At 39.1% G+C, this 18,336-nt stretch overlaps 1 protein-coding gene across 26 annotated transcripts in view; it reads right to left on the bottom strand.

The window, feature by feature from the left end:
* mical3a (microtubule associated monooxygenase, calponin and LIM domain containing 3a) overlaps positions 1-17,333 on the bottom strand; it is an 81,284-nt gene extending 63,951 nt beyond the window's left edge. For 10 of the 26 annotated variants that reach the window (XM_077569336.1, XM_077569351.1, XM_077569341.1 and 7 more), the window contains exon 1: positions 2,800-3,137. The gene's annotated coding sequence lies outside the window, so the exon portion shown is untranslated. Of the gene's footprint in view, positions 1-2,799; positions 3,145-6,093; positions 6,374-17,189 lie in introns of those variants that run through there. The other 16 variants (XM_077569346.1, XM_077569350.1, XM_077569354.1 and 13 more) reach the window with 6 other exon arrangements.
* Between the last annotated feature and the right edge of the window lie 1,003 nt (positions 17,334-18,336).

The raw sequence follows: 18,336 nt of genomic DNA, 5'->3' as shown, positions 1-18,336 counted from the left end.
TGAGGTATTTGGATCTCAATTATATGAATAAGAACTCCTGTTACGGAAGGGGTACCTCAGGGTTCTTATTCGGGTTTTTAAAAACCTGAATAAGAGCATATTTGGGGTTTTGCGAGTGTTTACATAGCCTTTCAAAACCCAAATATTGGCAATATTTGGGGTTTAAAAGGGTTATTGCCTGCATATGCAAATGCACTTAATGATGATATGTAAGACATAATAAAAAGGCTAAAAGTCAGACTGACACAATAAAAAATAAATAAAAAATAAAACACCAAACTCATACACAAGATTTCTAACACAAGTATTGCAAAGACTGCAACATGTAGATGTGCAAATAAGCAATGGTAGCTGAGGACATGTGCAACCTAAGGGCTAGTTGCCATTCAGTAAATCAATTGCATTTAGGATAAATGAAAGTTGGATCTTTTTTTAAATTATATTATAGATATTACAAATAGATACGAGCCCTGTCTGCTAACTGCCTGAATTTTTTTGCAGCAAAGATAACGGTTGTAAAGAGTTGACAAATTACACATCCTCCAGCTACCTTATTGCTGGCTCACGTCTCTTCAAAGGCAATTCACACTCTAACTTCACTGAACACAAAGTCCGACTGGTTAAGGTGACATGACAGAAATCATATAAAAGCAACATGTTTCTTGCGAACAAGGCTAGACTTTGTACAAAAGTAATATAAGGTTATGTAAAAGACAAAATAACACATCATTGAAACTTTATTTCTTCCAAAGCATCCGTCTATATGAATGCCCTTATCCTATTACCATGTGAGCTGCTTTGGAATCATGGCAAAATACTCCCCCCCCCCCCCCCAAAAAAAAACATGCATCCTATAAAAAAACCCACACACAATAAAAACAGCTTTTTGAAGCTATACAAGGAATAATCAAACACATCCCAATGATGCATACAGTGCATGGAAGTTCTGAACTGTGCATGCTTGTTTTAAACCAAGATTGCAGCGCTATAGTACAGTGTTCAAGGGTCACCAGAGCAGCAAAATGTAAACACTCATTGGCCTACTCTCAGGAATGTGTTTAACTTAATGACCTACTTTTAAACCGCATGGGCATGGGAATTGGTCGGGATGTGGATCTAATACAGAGTAAGAGCTGGGGATCAGTCAAAAATTTTAGATACTGGTACCGATACCGGTATCACTACTGATACCATAGCTAGGTCTGGGCGATATATCGACTTAATCGACATTTGATTTTTTTATGTTTTTGAACACCCGAATAAGAGTATATAATAAAGGTTATTGCACGTGTTTGCATGGCGTTACAAAAGGGTTATTGGCTGCGTGTAAACGTAGTCATTGGCAGCTATGCTTATCAAGTGACACCCTTTACAAAGGTGCTGCCAGATGACGTCACTTATAGGCGATTCTAGAGGTGTGCGTTAGAATAATGGCTACTTATTAGGGGTGTTAAAAAAAAAATTTATTCGGCAATATATCACGATATTACAGCGCACAGTTCTCGTGTCAATTCATATGCAGCCGAATCGATTTTTAAAGATCAATTTTTGATGGAAATATTCAACAAAATGTCTTACTTAGGGTTAGGTTTAACACTTTAAGCATGGAAGAATGTTATATTAAGCCTTAATATTTTATTTCAATGCTGTTCAAACATGAAACAGATTCCAACCTGTTTGTTAAATACAGTGGCTCAGTTATAAGCCTAAAGTAAATTTTCATACAAATCGTACAGTGTACATGTACAAGTTTACTGATGAGTATTTTCTAAATTTTAGTTGTTAAAAAAATCGCAATAATTGACTTATCGATTTGTATCAAGATTAATCGGTGCCGAATCGAATCGAATCGTGACCTATGAATCGTGATACAGATCGAATCCCAAGGTACTAGGCAATTCACACTTCTACTACTTATAATGTTACATTTTTTTTAATATTGTTATTTTGGCATTTGCTAAACAAGAAGTAGGCAACCTTGGTCCGTGAGAGCCGCAGTCCTGGGTGTTTTAGATGTCTCCCTCCAACACAGGTGATTCAAATGATCAGCTTTCATTTAAATAAAGACTGATTTAACATATGTCAGTTAATATACATATGTACAGAATGTATCCATCCATCAGGGCTGAAATGCCACTCTCGACTATGTGGTCAGTCAACAAAGGAAATCTACACATTTTTAATACAACAGCTACAAATAACAGCCAAAGAATAAAAACAATGTTGCGTAAATACAAAGCCCCAAGATTAGCTACACTTTCGGAATGTAACAAAATTCAATAAATGTCTTTCCATTATTAGGTTTGTCTGATTCATTTAGCAACGTCTACAAGTGTGGATGTAGTTTAAAAGTGGTGTATAACAATCAAACCATTACGTCATTATGTATGGTATATTGTCAAACCAGCAATGACACATGCGTCAAGTCAAGTCTTTAAGCAAATAATAATTAGGCAATTAACCCATTCACAAATGGAGCATGTGTCACTAGATCTGATCCTGCGTGAAGAACACCGCAGAAGCCACCCAATGTGTTACATGAGCTAAAGCAGCCCTGTACCGTGGCTGCCCCGTCTAAGAACGACCGAAAGTCAACAGTACATGAACGACAACCATTAATGCTCCTCCGCGACTACAGTTTAAAGGCTGACAACTTTATCTCGGCCCAGCGTTCTTGTTTGTAGGGTTTATGAAATAAACAGAGCGTGACGTTGGCAAACGTGTGAGAGGTGCACTTCGCGGTTCCGAAGGAACCATGAAGAATGTCGTGAACGTGCATGTCAGGAACCGCGCGCTTACCTGCGACACTTGTGTGTTTAGAATAATCCAATCGTGCGTAGCGGCAAAGAAGCCATGTTTGCTAGTTAGTCCAGATTCCCTCGCAAAACGCAGACGGAGACGCAGCCAAACAGGCGCAGAGGAGCAGGCGCAACTTGAAACAGACAGAGGCGGGTCGGTCCAAACCATCATAGCAAAGAGGGGTGACGGATTAAAGATATAAATAACAACACGTCAACAAACTACTGAGTAATACTCGACTTCATTGTGATGAAAAGATGACGTTGAACGTTCCCCGAAATGAAAGGAATACTCGCACTGTTCGCTTGTAATTTTAAAGGTAGAATAGAATCCCAAACGCCTTCTTCCACTGGAGCAAACCAACGCATAATAACACCGTCTAATCCGATTGGTCTATTACAACATGACGCAACCACTGTTCAGCGTCAGGGTGACGTATTGAAGAAAAAGCACACCAAAAAAAGAAAGAAAGAAAAAGTATTGAACAAATAGCCCGAGGAAAAAGTGGCGATTGAAGAAACGCTTGTTGCCATCCAATCCAAAATTATTACATTTCATATAATAATCATAAATGGAGACAATATATATACATAAAATACGTAAAAGAATACTAAGAGACTATATAATAAAAAGAAATAATAATAAATACATAATAGGAGTAGCATAATGTTATTGTCATTTTTATAATAATATTGCCATTGTCTCTATACTTGCGATCCTAAGGGATACGTGATATAAAAGGTGGAATGATTGAAATGTGTTATTATTTGTCATTGCAATGCACTGCAATGATTGTTGTGGGCTGATATTTTGATGAAATGCACCCCCTTTTAAACTGCAGCATTTATTACTTTTATAAAAAGGACTGGAACTCAAGATCATAAAAATAAGCAAACTATTTCAATAAGCATTACATTTTTGTTTATTTTGTCAGGGACAAACTAGGTTAGTTTAACAATTTGTTTAACATTCACAAAATATATACTAGGGACCGTGTGTGTCTACTAGATGTGCATTTTAAAAATGTACATCCCCCTTACTGATTTTTGGGCAGAGGTCCAAAGGCCATATGATGGTTTTCTAACAATGCACAAACGGTAGTGGTTGAAGAGCTACAGTTGCCAAGGTGAAAAAACCACTGGAGATTACAACCTAGCAAAATTGCAAGTTTCAAACAATTGCTTTTAAATAGCAATGCACAGCACAGAAAACAGTAACATGAGTCAGCTTCCCACAGACGGAAATATGCATCACTGATTCACTCTGTCCTGCTCTAATATGAGCAATGCTATTCATTCTTTAGAGGAAATACTGCACCCATCACACCAGTAGCACAGAAATCCAACCAGTAAATTCATATGACATTTAAAGCTATAAAGATTATCTTTATAAATGTGCTGACTGCTTCAGATGAAAAGGTCAATGGCACAGAGGTTCATGTGGCGTGGCCTCACTCAGGGGCAATTCAATATTATTATGATTATGCCAATAATAGTAACCAAATCAAGAAAATAGAGATGGCCTAAGAATTTTTTAATATAGACATTAGAATTGGCCTTTTGAAGAGTACGTTAATGTACGTTAATTAATCTATTCAATACTGTATATTGGGGAGGTGTTCCGGGCATGTCCTACCGGCAGGAGGCCCCGGGGACGACCCAGGACACGCTGGAGAGACTATGTCTCTCGGCTGTCCTGGGAACGCCTTGGGGTCCCGTCGGATGAGCTGGCTGAAGTGGCTGGGGAGAGGGAAGTCTGGGCTTCCCTGCTAAAGCTGCTGCCCCCGCGACCCGACCCCGGATAAGCGGAAGAAGACGGACGGACGGACAATACTGTATATGACTTTGACATTTTCTATAATGTTCCAATTTCTTGAGATGCTCTTGTATGTCAAGCTTAATCATTCCACAACCTCAAGGACATTTGGTAAGACAGGTTCTCATCTTGATGCTCTATTTAGATGTGCTAATTAAACAAATCCCACAGGGATTCTGGATGTGTGAAAGGAGAGCTTAAAAGGGAAGAGACTTAATGCTGCAGTAAAGAATATTAGTGGGTGGTTTCCTGTTGCAAGGATTCCTCTTTAGTTTTAAGTCATGATTTATTTTTTTCCCTGCCTTTCGCGCAAATAATATGGACTGATTGGTAATAAAAAAAAACTGGCAATAAAAGTAATAATCCAGCAATAATCTAGATTTACATAATACAAAATAGCAGCGAAACCTATGTATTTGTTGACAAGATTTATGTATGCCTGACGTGTCAATAAATGCATGCGGTATGCCCCTACTACAAATCAATCTGTAGTCTCATATGATGATCTCTCTCTCTCTCTCTCTCTCTCTCTCTCTCTACCACTATGTCTTTCACACACAGAAAAAGATGAGCAATGAAGGTGTAATTTGCTGAACCACGTCAGACTGATTTGCATAGGCCAAATAGTGCCGCTAACTTTTCTATTAGCAATTCCGATGGTAATTCAGTATAAAATGTTAACGCAATAATTCAGAATCAACATTGTGACCTTTGTCAAACACCTAGTAATATACCATCAATATCAATCATTAATACACATAAAAATAAAAATAAAAGATATAAAATAGTCCCCATATTATGCTAGAGTCAATAAAAAGTATACATAGTTTTCACATTTAATAGACGGACGCAGCAGTACGGAAGTGCTTAGTTGCCTTATAACTGACTAACTTATTTTTACTAGGAGCAGAGTGGCCCCCTAATCTGAAATTTGAAGCGCGCAAGCAAAAGATTTAGGAGGACACGTTATAATTTGACTTGCAAAGTTTTCACTATATACCTGGTGTTACTTAGGCCGAATATTACACATCATTAAAATGATCTGCTCGCCTTAGAAATGACAGTAACAAAGTAGAAAAACATTTTACAGGTACATATTGTTTTATCAACGACAGGGCAAATCGTTTTTTCATCAGGATTGGAATAGATTTTGAGGACTTCACAATACACTACATGAGCCACATTATGAAACCAACCCTAATTGCACTAAACACAACCAGCTTTCCACCATGCCTGTCATTGTTTGTCTTCAGCCATTCACTGATGATCTGTGGAGAGCGAATGAAGCATGCAAACAAAAGCTTGTCTAGGCAAGGTGAGGCCGGCTGAACACACAACAAAGGACTCAACGTGATGTCATTCGGGAAATCTTCACCGGCATCTGTCAGGTCACGTTACCAAATTCACATGACAATGGCCACTGTCTGGGGATCAGTCGACTTTTTCAGATGAGAGTCAGGAATAAAACTAAGTACTTACTGTTCTGAAGAGTAAAATATTCCATCTTCGATTTGATCCTTTTTCTACTTTCATCCCTTTCCCCTTTTCTTTTGATCTCTTCCTCCTTCTTCTCACCGCTGCAAGATGCTGCCTGGACCAGTGCTCGTTGTCATGGTTACCGGGGTGATAAACACGTGACTGGATATCCCTGTATGCTGATTGGTCATATGCAAGGAGTGCATCGAGGCAAGGAGAGGAGGGGGGTGGTGATGTCACACGCCCACCAGTTCACATATGGGAGGAATCCTCCTTGGTCTGCCTAAAAGAACACAGACACAATAGGTTTTGCTTTTTTTCACTCTAAGGGTGGGGTCAGGGATGATTCCATTTGACTGACTGACTTTGTGGCCTCCTGACTCCTGTGAGTTACCTTTAATAGCTCATCTCACGTGTCACGTGTGCTCAAATTCAATATGCCTTTTGCTCTCAACTCATAAATCGCTCCAAACTACCATAACCCAAAAGCTGAAATAACCTGACAAGGCATATACGTAAGGACCCACGTGAGGGTCAACCAACCACAATTTAGCCGTCATCCACAGTGGCAACAGGGAACTATTTATAGTGCTGTGCAAACAATGCATTTTTAACTGCTGTTGCTTTTCGTTACAGTAACAGCTAATTATAAATATTCACTTTGGATCTGTTGAAGTAAAAATGCTTACCTTGTATTGATTGTTTAATTGTTTAATATGTTATTATATTAATAAATTACAGTCAGGATATAATAACAAAGCTCAGCCTTGCAAAACACTCTTAAGGAGATGTTCTGTATACATCTATTTACCAGATTATCAATATACTTCATTGTACGGAAGCATAGTTTGTATTACATACAATTCCTGGTTTGTATGCAGGATAAGCAAAAACAATTTAATGATTTGTCAAAGGATGGAACACTGACCAAGGACAGCACAAAAGAAAAAAAAATATTTAAAGCAATCTTTACAAACAAAATCAGAGGTTACATATTTATTATTGTGATTGATATTTGTAGCGGTCTTCAACTGCACTGCAACATTCCAAACTGTGTTATAGAGAATGCAGATGAATGCATGGAATGCTGTAGAAAAATGGCAATAACAGTGGCACTCTGCGTGTGGGTGAACAAAAATGGTCTCTCCACATTGCTATAAAAGTCTTCTGAGAAAGATAAGTGTGGCATTTTGCGTGCTATTTGAGGGAAAGACATTTTTGTTGGCCTCAGGCACAATCCCAGCAAATACACAAGTATGGTAATCATGGCCTAAAGTTATTTTGGGCTTGGATAGTCCAGTTGACTTTATGTGTGTACAATTGTTTTGTTTTGTTTTCCCCTATCTTGTTAATTACCACTTGAGCTGTTTACATTCCCATTATACATTTTAAGTTCATGAAAACAAATGCTTTGGACAAATTCCTTGATGGATAAAAAAAAAAAAAACTTTAAAAAAAAAACACTTCAAATCAATAGGCTGTTCAAAGGTTTTGCCAATGCCTCAGAGATATCATATGATAATAGCTCAAGCCAGTGCTATAAATTATGCAACCATATTCTATTCCTGTGACTTAGTACTTACATTAATAAAACATAACTGAAACTTCTATTAATTCATTAATTAATTAACGTATGTTAGCATGAAGAAATTGTCCAATATCTTCGTAATTGTTTGCTGGACTGACCAGCAGTTTTAGAGATTTTAAAAGGTCCCATACTGGCTGTATTTCTTTTTGATTCATCTTGGGCGTCCTTTCATCGAAAGAGGGTTGATATTTTTATTAGTATTGTTGCTATTGATAAGGAAAAAAAATATGTATATGTAAAAGTATGACAATATATGCATATGGTACACTGTTCAATGTGTTCACTATTAATAATTACTATAATAACCCTTGTTATTAATAATCAAGCTATATTAGCTGTATGCTAGCAGTTTTTTGTTTACTATACACTATTTATTGTGAAACCGATGTTAAAAGGGGTAGGACCTGATAAGTTTATACGTCTTCCTACTCCTTTTCGAATATGTATGTGTAAATGACTGGGTGAAACACTTTGGAACTTTCTTATGTTGCTTTTGTTGCTTGAATACTGTGTTTGTTTGAAATAAAATTGAAGAAAAAAAAAAGACTCAAGGGGGCAGAGGTAGGAGAGGAATCTACATTCAAATCATAGGAGGAGTTACAAAACTGCAACCTCACCCTTTGGGTCACCAATTATGTGATGCACAAGTTAATTCAGTAAGGCCTTAGTTATCCATCCATCCATTATGTTAACCGCTTTTCCTCACAAGGGTCACGGGGGGCGCTGGAGCCAATCCCAGCTGGCTTCAGGCAGTAGGCGGGGTACACCCTGAACTGGTTGCCAGCCAATCGCAGGGCACACACAGAGACAAACAACCATCCACACTCAAATTCACGCCTAGGGACAATTTGCAAGGTTCAATTAACCTGACATGCATGTCTTTGGAATGTGGGAGGAAACCCACGCAAGCACGGGGAGAACATGCAAACTCCACCCAGGAAGGCCGAAGCCCGGACTCGATCTCACGTCCTCTGCACTGGGAGGCGGGCGTGCTAACCAGTCAGCCACCGTGCCGCCCAGGCCTTAGTTATGATACACTAAAACATGTCAAACTGCACTCCAGTGACAATCTCTACTCCGCATTACTGCCCACTCCCCACTTAGCGATGTCTTGACATACTGAAGGTCACATCAGAGAAGAGAGACTTTTTACGTCCATCAGGCACCACAAGCTTTGAGAAATGGCGGATGAGTAGAGTGGTGCGCATTAGTGAATCTCATCATGTTCATGGTTGCCCATCATGAGCTTTTATAGGCCAGTGTGCCGCATTGGAGAGTCAGAGAGCGCTGCAGGACGGCAACAGCAGCAACTTTGGTGTCAGTTTGCATCACTGCACCAAAAACATTGGCTCCACCATTCTACTACATTATTTTAATCCAAGAGCAAAAGTCTGTCTGTACAAAGCTAATAATGCTAAGTTTTGATTGACACATGCCGATTATGTCCATCTACAGTCCTGGGAAGGACCAACTGACTGTTTAAATCAACACTGAAGGACCTAGGGGAGTGAATTGCCTAGTACCTGGCGAACCAAGCTCGGAATTGTCAATAGGCACTGGCAGACAGATGGCAAGATGTGTCTTATGGAGGACTCCTGCCCTTGCCATTAGTTTAGCAATAACGTTAACATGCTAATGATAACAATGATAACTCATCAATGCTAAATACCATGTGGCCTGTAAATGTGATGGCTTCAAGCCAAATTAGCAACATTAGCATAGCCTAATTTGGCATGTGCTGAAGACAATATTATTTGATACTACAATGAATTATCTTAGTTATTTAATGTGCATTTAAGAACCTATGTATTGGTAATTATTACCTTAGTTTGCTCCGTGTTCTCTTTAAAGGTTTAAATCTGACTTAGGCCTACACACACCTGTCTTTACAGCAACCTAAAAGGAAGAACTGAATGTGCCATCTGAATTTATCATTTCCATTTTCCTGCTTATGTTGGCTGCTTTCAAATTAAACAGAGCTAAATGCAGCAACACACATGGTGGTATTAGGCCATGTGCTTTTTCCACGATAAATCATGTAGGTTAGTGTTAAAGTTTCAAACTTCAAAGAACACGAAGCAAAAGACATGTTTATATGTCCACTCGTTTTCTTCTTCTTCTCTCTCAAGGACTTAGCTTTGCCTCAGATACACACACACACGCCATCCTATCAAGCAAAGATCTTCGTTCTTGGTAGCGCTGACAAAAAACTTGACTATCATGTGCACTGTGCAGCTGTTTAAATATTGTGACATGAGATCTCTGGCTGGCACAAAGAGCTCTTGTAACGAACGGCAGAGCCACTACAACAATGAAAGCTCATCCTGAACACACACAATCTGGTCTTTGCGTATTTGTATTTACGGTACATTTATACCTAAGTCTTTTGTGATGAGTGGGGAAAGAAGAAGAAATACATACAAAAAATCCTTTAAGTCACATACCTTCCCACTGTCAAGAAAAGATAAACATTATTTATTTTATGAGAGAACAAATCTAGATGTATCCTTCTTTGACCTGTTTAATGTGTCCATTGAAAGTGTGTTGAAGTCATTCATCACACTCATCACAAGTGAGCAGGCTTAATTCTATGGAAAGCAATGTGCATGACTTCTTGGACTCCAGTTCACAAATCGACCAAGTAGCAATTTTGAATTTGATTCAAATGAACTATAGGGTGCTAGAATGCATGAATGCAAAACACAGGGTGCTGATTGGATGACGTGGGGAGCATAGCAGAGTCCAGCGCTCTGTTTTAGTGCGCAGTGATTGTCAAGTTGCTAGAAGACTAACTGCATCTTCTATGCCAAGATTTGAATCAAACAGGCACACAAGATATATGCGCAGTGGGAGTAAAATATGTTTAGTATGAAGATGCCGCTTATTGTACATCTTTGCTGAAAACCATGCGTTTGAATTTCAGAATATTTCATCTTGATTTAAAGCAAAAGAACACATTGTTATGAACGTGTTTAAATCACGCAGTGTTGAATAAGAAACAGACCAACCAAGAATGTAGCCATTCATTTACAGTACAAGGAGAGAAAATCACGTCAGAGTTAAGCTATTTCAATTATTCAAGTATGGAAGAATGACCTAAGTGAAGTCAAGAGGCCTTGTATGGTGTGTCGTGTCTGCTTTGCTTCTTTTCCTGACGAGCCCCTGATGCACTGAGCTATGAGGCAATACTTGGATTTGCAGCACCTCTGCCAAATCGATGCTATTAAGGTTTTTGTGAAAAACTTGAAAATGTTTGTTGAGAACACCTTAACTGACCCAGAGGCTTACGCCTTTGGCACACGCTACTAGCTTTTTTTTTCAGCATGCTAGTTAGCAGAAGGGTTCATAGGGAATGGCGTTTGGATTGTGATCACTTCCATTCTTGAATGGGGTCCATAAGAACGTGAATGTGAATGGTGGCTTTTCCATATGTGCGCTGTGATTGACATGCGACTATTCCAAAGGTACAACGAATAACCCACCTCTCGCTCTAAGACTAGTCAGACTCAAGATAACCAATGACTAAAGATGGAGATATCGATTCAGTGGTATCATGATACTCACTATGTGGTATCAATATTATTGACTATGCTCATAAAGTATCAATACTAAGGCTGTGTTTGTAAATATACTACTCAGCGACGACCATTCAGAAAGTCGGAGCATGAGCGTGCTAGCCAAAACAAGATGGAAGATATGCAAGCAAGTTATCAAGGTTGTACATAATCCTAGTCACTAAATAAATCGTTCACTTGACAAATTAAAATGTCATGATCCCTATTTATGTGAACTATTTATTTGTGTATGTATTACTGCCACTTCTCTCATTTCATTGTTTTGAATGTAAAGGTGGCGAGTGTGAAGTTCAAGTAAAGTTCAAGTGTGGTTTACTCTTTTACACATCCTTCATAAAAATTAAGTACAGACGCTCCCCTACTTACGGACATTCGAGTTACGAACAGCGGTACATACGAACATTTCTGCGCGTACAGTATGTCGAAAAATGTTCGGAAAGAAATGCTGTAAGTTAGATTTTGTATTGCGCGTAGTGCTTCTTTACGCCGCTAATACCGACGATTGGCGCTGTGAGAGCTCATTGGAGGCTGAGCAACGTGTCGAGGTGGAGGAGGAAGAAACGCCGGTCCCCATGAAGCAGGAAATAACTTTTGAAGCCGATTCCAGCGACGACGAAGAATCTCTCATGATATAAAATCCTCCTCTTCCTCCTCCTCCATCATCTCCTTAAGCATCGAGTACATCTTCCAAAAGTAAGTTAAACTTCATTTTATTTATCTTATTACGTACATGTACATACTGTGTGTGTGTCTCTCGCTCTCTCTCTCTAACATACGTAGTACAGTACAGTACTGTACGTATTCTCTCCATTTTATTAAAAGTTTTTTTCAGTACAAACCAATGCAGGTTACTTGTACAAGCCTTAAACATACTTATATAAACCTTCAATATACTTATATAGGCTTTAAACATAAATTATAATACAAAATATAGCACTGAAGCAACTTACGAACAAATTCACCTTACGAACGATCGTCCGGAACGTAACTCGTTCGTAAGGTGGGGAGCGTCTGTAATGCAATTTGTTGTCACTAATATAAAAACAAATTTAAATGACTAAAATGGTCAGTTATTGTTATTACATTACCATGTGTTTTATTGGGGTAAAAAAAAAAAAGTAAATAAATTATCAGTATCATTTTTTAAGTAATCATGATGTATGATAATGAGCGGTAGAAAATGGATGCATTAATACTGTAAATTAGGTTTGCCAGAGAAAATGATTCAAGCACTACAACTTCAGTCGATAAAAGCAACAAGAACACCAACAAGTGCAAATGTTTCATCCTCTCAACTACTAAGTCTCTATAGCACTTGCCTGGTGGCAATGCCAACGTGAACGACACAGGAGAAGTTGATACCATGCTAGCTGCAAGCTGTATGCTCTGCTATGCTATGCTATGCGAAGCGAACTTGAACTATTACGCTACAATGCAGCCCAACAAGGGATTAAACAAACAGCATAATTTAACAAGAAACAGGACTAGCTTTCTTTTCTTTGTACTATTTATCGCACCTTTTTGGCCACCTACTGTGGTTTGTGTCATACCGAGTCAATCTTGCAGTCAGTGCAAATGCCAATTTCTTGAAAATAACCATAGTTGTTTTTGCCGGCAGTAGAACTTACAAGTGCACGTGTCTGGATGTGAACCAAAGGAATGACAAAATCATCAGTGTCGGCAGGCATTTATCATCGTCCGCTGTGGGTGTGGAGCAAGTTGGGTGAGTAAGGATAAGTGGGGTGTGATTAAACGGATGGCAGTGGACTGTGGACTGTGGACGTCATCTTATTTTCCTCTCAAATGTGGCTCCACAACGTCTGCTGCAGGCTGCTATCACTGGTGCAGTGTAACTTTGAAATGTAGGACGCGGTGATCAGCGGATTGCTGAGGAAGAAAAGAAAACAAACACCACCACATCCCGGATGTCCAGCCAAGATTTAAACATAACAGAGTAAAGGAGATTCCCACCATCAAAGAGACACGTTGTCCATAGCTGAAGGGGTTCAAGAAAGTAACGGGGTGTGAATTATGAAAATGCTTCCCCTTCTGCCCCGCTGTGAGCTGCTAGTGTTTGGTTTCGTCCGTCCATCTGATGAAGAGTGAGTGCTCAGCTCGAACTCTCCTCCTGACAGACAGTATTTCCATAATCCTCTTCAATTAAACTCTGCATGACCGCATGGTTACATATCAGTTTATCTTTATTAGCACTGATAAGATGCAAAAGCCAAAGACAGACCAGCTAATCGGCTGGTATTGAAAAGAACTGTTCAGCAGTCTCCAGAAATAGACAATGGGACAAACGACAAAAGGATAATTTCTCACAAATGTGTGATGTTTTTTTTTAAAAACAAGAAGCTTTTGGAGGCGATTGTTTATTGACTAATAGATTTTTTTATTTATGTTTCCTTTTAAAGGTTATCAGACAAAGTTTATTATGAACAAATACTATGAAATACTAAAATAAAAAAATATTTTCATTAATGACATAAAATGAATTTAAAATGCTTAAAAAAAAAAAACTAACTACATTTTACATAAAAAATAACTATAATCAACCTAATATAATATAATATAATATATCATATAATTTTCTAATACAATTATAATGAAAATGTTTTAAATAATAAAAAAAATATAAATATTGTACAAACTAACTACAACTAGATGAATGAAAAAAAAAAAGTCAAAATGTCATAAAATCTAACTAGCCATGAAAAACTCGTAACTACTATTGTATAAACCTGCATCCAACCCAAATGACCTTAATTTCTGTAATCAAAGGTTCACCCATCTGACTATGAGCGACAGGCAGGGTACACCTTGACTGATCCCCAGCCAATCACAGAGCACATCTAGGCAAACAAGCATTCAAACTCACATTCACACCTATTTGACAATTTATAATGTTAAATTCAATTAAAGTAAGACACCCAAGCATGTTAATGGGAGGAACATACAAACGTCATACAGGAAGGCCTCAGAAGAGACTTGAACCCGGGAGTTCTCGACTGTCAGGCAGACTAACCATTTGGCCACAGTGCAAACAATTCCTATGATTACATAGTGAGCACCAACGGTGGTTCGGCAACATCTGTCAATGTGAGGTTTGGTAGGATGTTGCCATGGCGACTATAGCACAAATCCAACAACAAATTTCTGTAAATGGAACTCAGTGGGATGAGCCTGTGGATTGGCTATTATTTATTGGTTTGAAATTTCTGACCTCGTGGTTCTCTTTCTTTTTGGAGGTGGTGTATCCCGTCACTGCCCCATATAGGCTACGCTTATGACTTTTACAGCCTTTTGACCTATTTCACACACAAATGGACACGAGGAGAAGTGCAACGTGCTGGACGTGAGCACAAGGTTGATGACATTGGTAACAGTGAGCTCAGTGGAGCGCAAAACAATGAGCAGTGTTAATTAGGGGTGTGGAAAAAAAAAAATTCTCATAAGAATCGTGATTCTCATTTGGTATGATTCAGAATTTTAAATGTCCCAAAATCGGTTTTATTTCAATTATTTTATACTGTCTTGCCTTTGTTTGTGCGTGCCTTTATTGGGAGCACTGCTCATGTTGTACACGATTTAGCCACTTAGGGGCAGTGTGGTTTCACGTGTTCTGATACACTGTTAAGTTGTAGCCACATAGAAGCAAAAAGTCATGATCAAGTTATTCCAATAAAAGTTGTTTTGTTTTTTTGCAATGTCGGAAGAGCATATGTTGATCACTAATGTTAAGATGCTTCTCTGTATACATTCCTGAAGCGTTTTGTATGAACAGTCGTTCTTTTGAGTGATAAAAGCAAAGAGTAGCGTGCTAATTAGCATTAGCGAGTCAGAATGGAGTAGATCATGACAATTCTTTGCATATCTATAAATTGAAACAGAAATCATTGTCAAGCAAGTCATTTTGAATCTAAAATCGTTCCGAATCGAATATTGATGCTGAATCGAATCGCAGGACCAAAAATCGGAATCGAATCGAATCGTGAGACAGTCAAAGATTCCCAGCCCTAGTGTTAATACATACACATACATACTGTACTGTACATTCTGTAGTTTTGACAAATATGTGTATGTGGTTTAATTGGGCACTTATTTCATATGTGAATTACAATTGTTTTCAATCAGTTCAGTTAGAATAAGGAATTCAAGTGGAACATAATATCACAACAGATGCCATTGTTGCCGAAGCATATACCAAACTATATATCCCACAGAAAATAATAATGATGATGATACTAATAATAATATAAATAATAAAATGACCCAATTGCCATCATACATGGGTCATATATGATCCCCTCTTTTGTCGCCGAGAGGAGTGAGACAAGTTGAGAAGACATGTTGACTAGCTCTCCGAGGGGAAGGCAAGAAGAAGGTTGACGGCAGCTGACACTCCAGAAGTCATCGAGTGAAGCCAGAGCAGAAGGCAGCTGCCCAGCAACCGGGCCCTCTGTTGTGAATGACAGCTATTCATCCCCCTCCCCTTCTCTCACTCCAACATCACATGAGCTCGGCCTCCTACTCAGCAGAGCCAAGTACAATCTCACACTGTGGCCCCTGACACAAAGTGTGGGGACGGGAGGAGGGATGGAGATAACTTGTACCATGACCTTGAGGATGGCAAGCGTACACAGAAGGGAAGGGTGGCAGTTGTGTGACACGATGCATGACTTTTGGTCTTCTTGTGTAAATGCAAGTGAGGCAGAATTAAGTGGCGTATATAGATTTTTTTTTAGCATTTTATCCAATTGTTTGAGGAAAAAAAAATAGCATGTGTGTTTATTTACTGCTCTAATAATGGCATCTCCACAGACATATGCCCAGAGCAGATGTTTGCCATAGTACGAGGTGGATGCGGCATGAGGTGCCAGAAGGCATCCAGACCGCCAAATACAAAGAAGAAAGAGTAGTACAGTGTTAGGGAGTTGCCAGTTTATAGCTGCTTATACAGTAGATGCCGCAAGATGGCCACCAAACCCTACTTTCCTATTAGACAGGGCTCTATGTTGACTCAATGAAGCTAGCTGCCCTCACTTCAAAATCCTTCTTTAGCTCCAAGATGCCACCAAAGCACTACTTTTAATTCAAGCAGTGTTCTCGCCTTAACACAAACAGAGCAAATTGATTAGTATCTGGGCTCACTTTGACTGAAATTATTAATATGTGTATTCCAAGCTTTAGTTTCATTTAAAGGATAACAGATCAAAATTAGCTTTGCTTTCATACGTTTTGTAGCCTAAAAGTGCAAACGTTTTTGAAATTGACACCGGCTTTCTGCATAACCATAATATAACATTGTATCCTGTGCAGTCACAGTAATAATTTCATCCCTGTCTGATCCCAGCCAGTAACAGCAGAGCACATCTATAGAAAAACCATTCACGGTCAGAATCACATATTAACTGCTGTAAGGCAAGTGAACCACTTTCTAGAGGTGCGGCACATAGAAAACCTCTGGCTGACATAGCGGGTGATGTCAAGAACAAGGATGTGCTTTCCCAGAAGAGCATCTTCTCCAGTTCTAAAAGTGGAACCAGTGACTCCATCCAATGGCAGCCAGCCCATGTCTGGATAATGCTGAGTGTGGCTGAAGATGCTGCAGTGGCTTCTTTGACTCATCAGCACAAAAACTGAAGAATTAATGCAGCACTATGTATTGATGCGATGTCAACAAAGTAACAGAAAATAGGAAGTATCAGCAGTCCAACATCAGGCACAGTCATTAAAATAGAAGCCTTTTGGATTCTCAACAGGACAAATAAACACAGAGGTTAATGTCTATACTGTATTTAAAAGAAAACCTACACAATAGGACCTCTCGTTCCTGTTTACTCTGCTTCAGAATCATTCTCACGTAACATTTATAAACTACTGAGATATGTAACTGACACACACATACGCATACAGGGTGGATCTCTACTTACTACAATGCTGAATAGTTGCCTTTCTGTTGACAAAAGCAAGAGCTGCTGAACTCCCTGCAGCTCTCCACACCATGCAAATTCCTTCCTCCTTCCCCTCCCCGAGCTTCCTGCTCCAAGGTCAGTGGCTGCAAGTGCTTATTCGACTCCTCCTTCCCACAGTGGACATCCACTACCGTCCTGGTCCTCCACCCTATCCACGCCCCGCCCCCCGTATTGGTCGGCCACCCAGGCGGTAATGACCATCATGATCCAGATTAACTCCGAGGTGTGTGTTTTGTATGCTCAAGTAAAAGAGGACTAAAAAAAAAAAATAGTAAGAGAGGACTGGAGACCACAGACAGGATTAACCAAGGGGTCATGACTCATGGGGTGCTTGGTTTCGATTCGACCCCCCCCCCCCCCCAAAAAAAAATATTTTAAAAATGCATCTGCTACAAGCACACATTAATGTAAAAAATAAGATTATTTAGAATTTAAAGAGTTGCAAAAAAAGGTCTAATACTTTGTTGTGTTTATATAATATTTACCATAAAACACAAAAATAGATGATCTAGAGTGTATGAAGCCTTTACTATCGACACTGTAATCCCTTTTGGCTGGGCCCAGTCTGACACATATCGTCAAGAGGAGACAGGTCGGGGTTAAATAGCTTGGAAAAAGGAGCGAGGGCAGACACTAGACAGGGAGTCGCAGATGCAAAGAAGTGATTACACGTAATATGATTTTAAAATATAACTGGGATTTCCGCGACTTCAAGTGCACGTTGTGTAATCAGAGAAGAAGACCATTGAAGTCTTTGTAATGCTTGGCAATATGTTCACGGCGTGCCCTCCTGCAGAGTGCAGTTCGCTGGGATTTGCAGTGTTTATCTACATCACTCAGTGGATTTATAGACCCTCTAATGGGATTACAGAGAAGAAGCGTCTGATGTGATGAGATAGCTACAACTCGATACATGCAGAGAACATGCAATTGAGCTCACACATATTCAGCCTATCAAATGAATAGTTTCATTTTTTTAAATTGAAGGCAAAAAAAAGAAAAAGATGGCAACAATTGATTAACTATAACGTTCTTGACAAATATTACATAAGCGAAAAGGAATAGTCCTTCTTTTTAGGATTTGCTGCCTCACTGTGGATATTTG

The sequence above is a fragment of the Vanacampus margaritifer genome, chromosome 6 (assembly GCF_051991255.1).
Source record: "Vanacampus margaritifer isolate UIUO_Vmar chromosome 6, RoL_Vmar_1.0, whole genome shotgun sequence".
Classification (NCBI taxonomy): Eukaryota; Metazoa; Chordata; class Actinopteri; order Syngnathiformes; family Syngnathidae; genus Vanacampus; species Vanacampus margaritifer.
The sequence above is the reverse complement of the archived record's forward strand: the minus strand, read 5'-3'. Positions and strand labels throughout refer to the sequence as shown.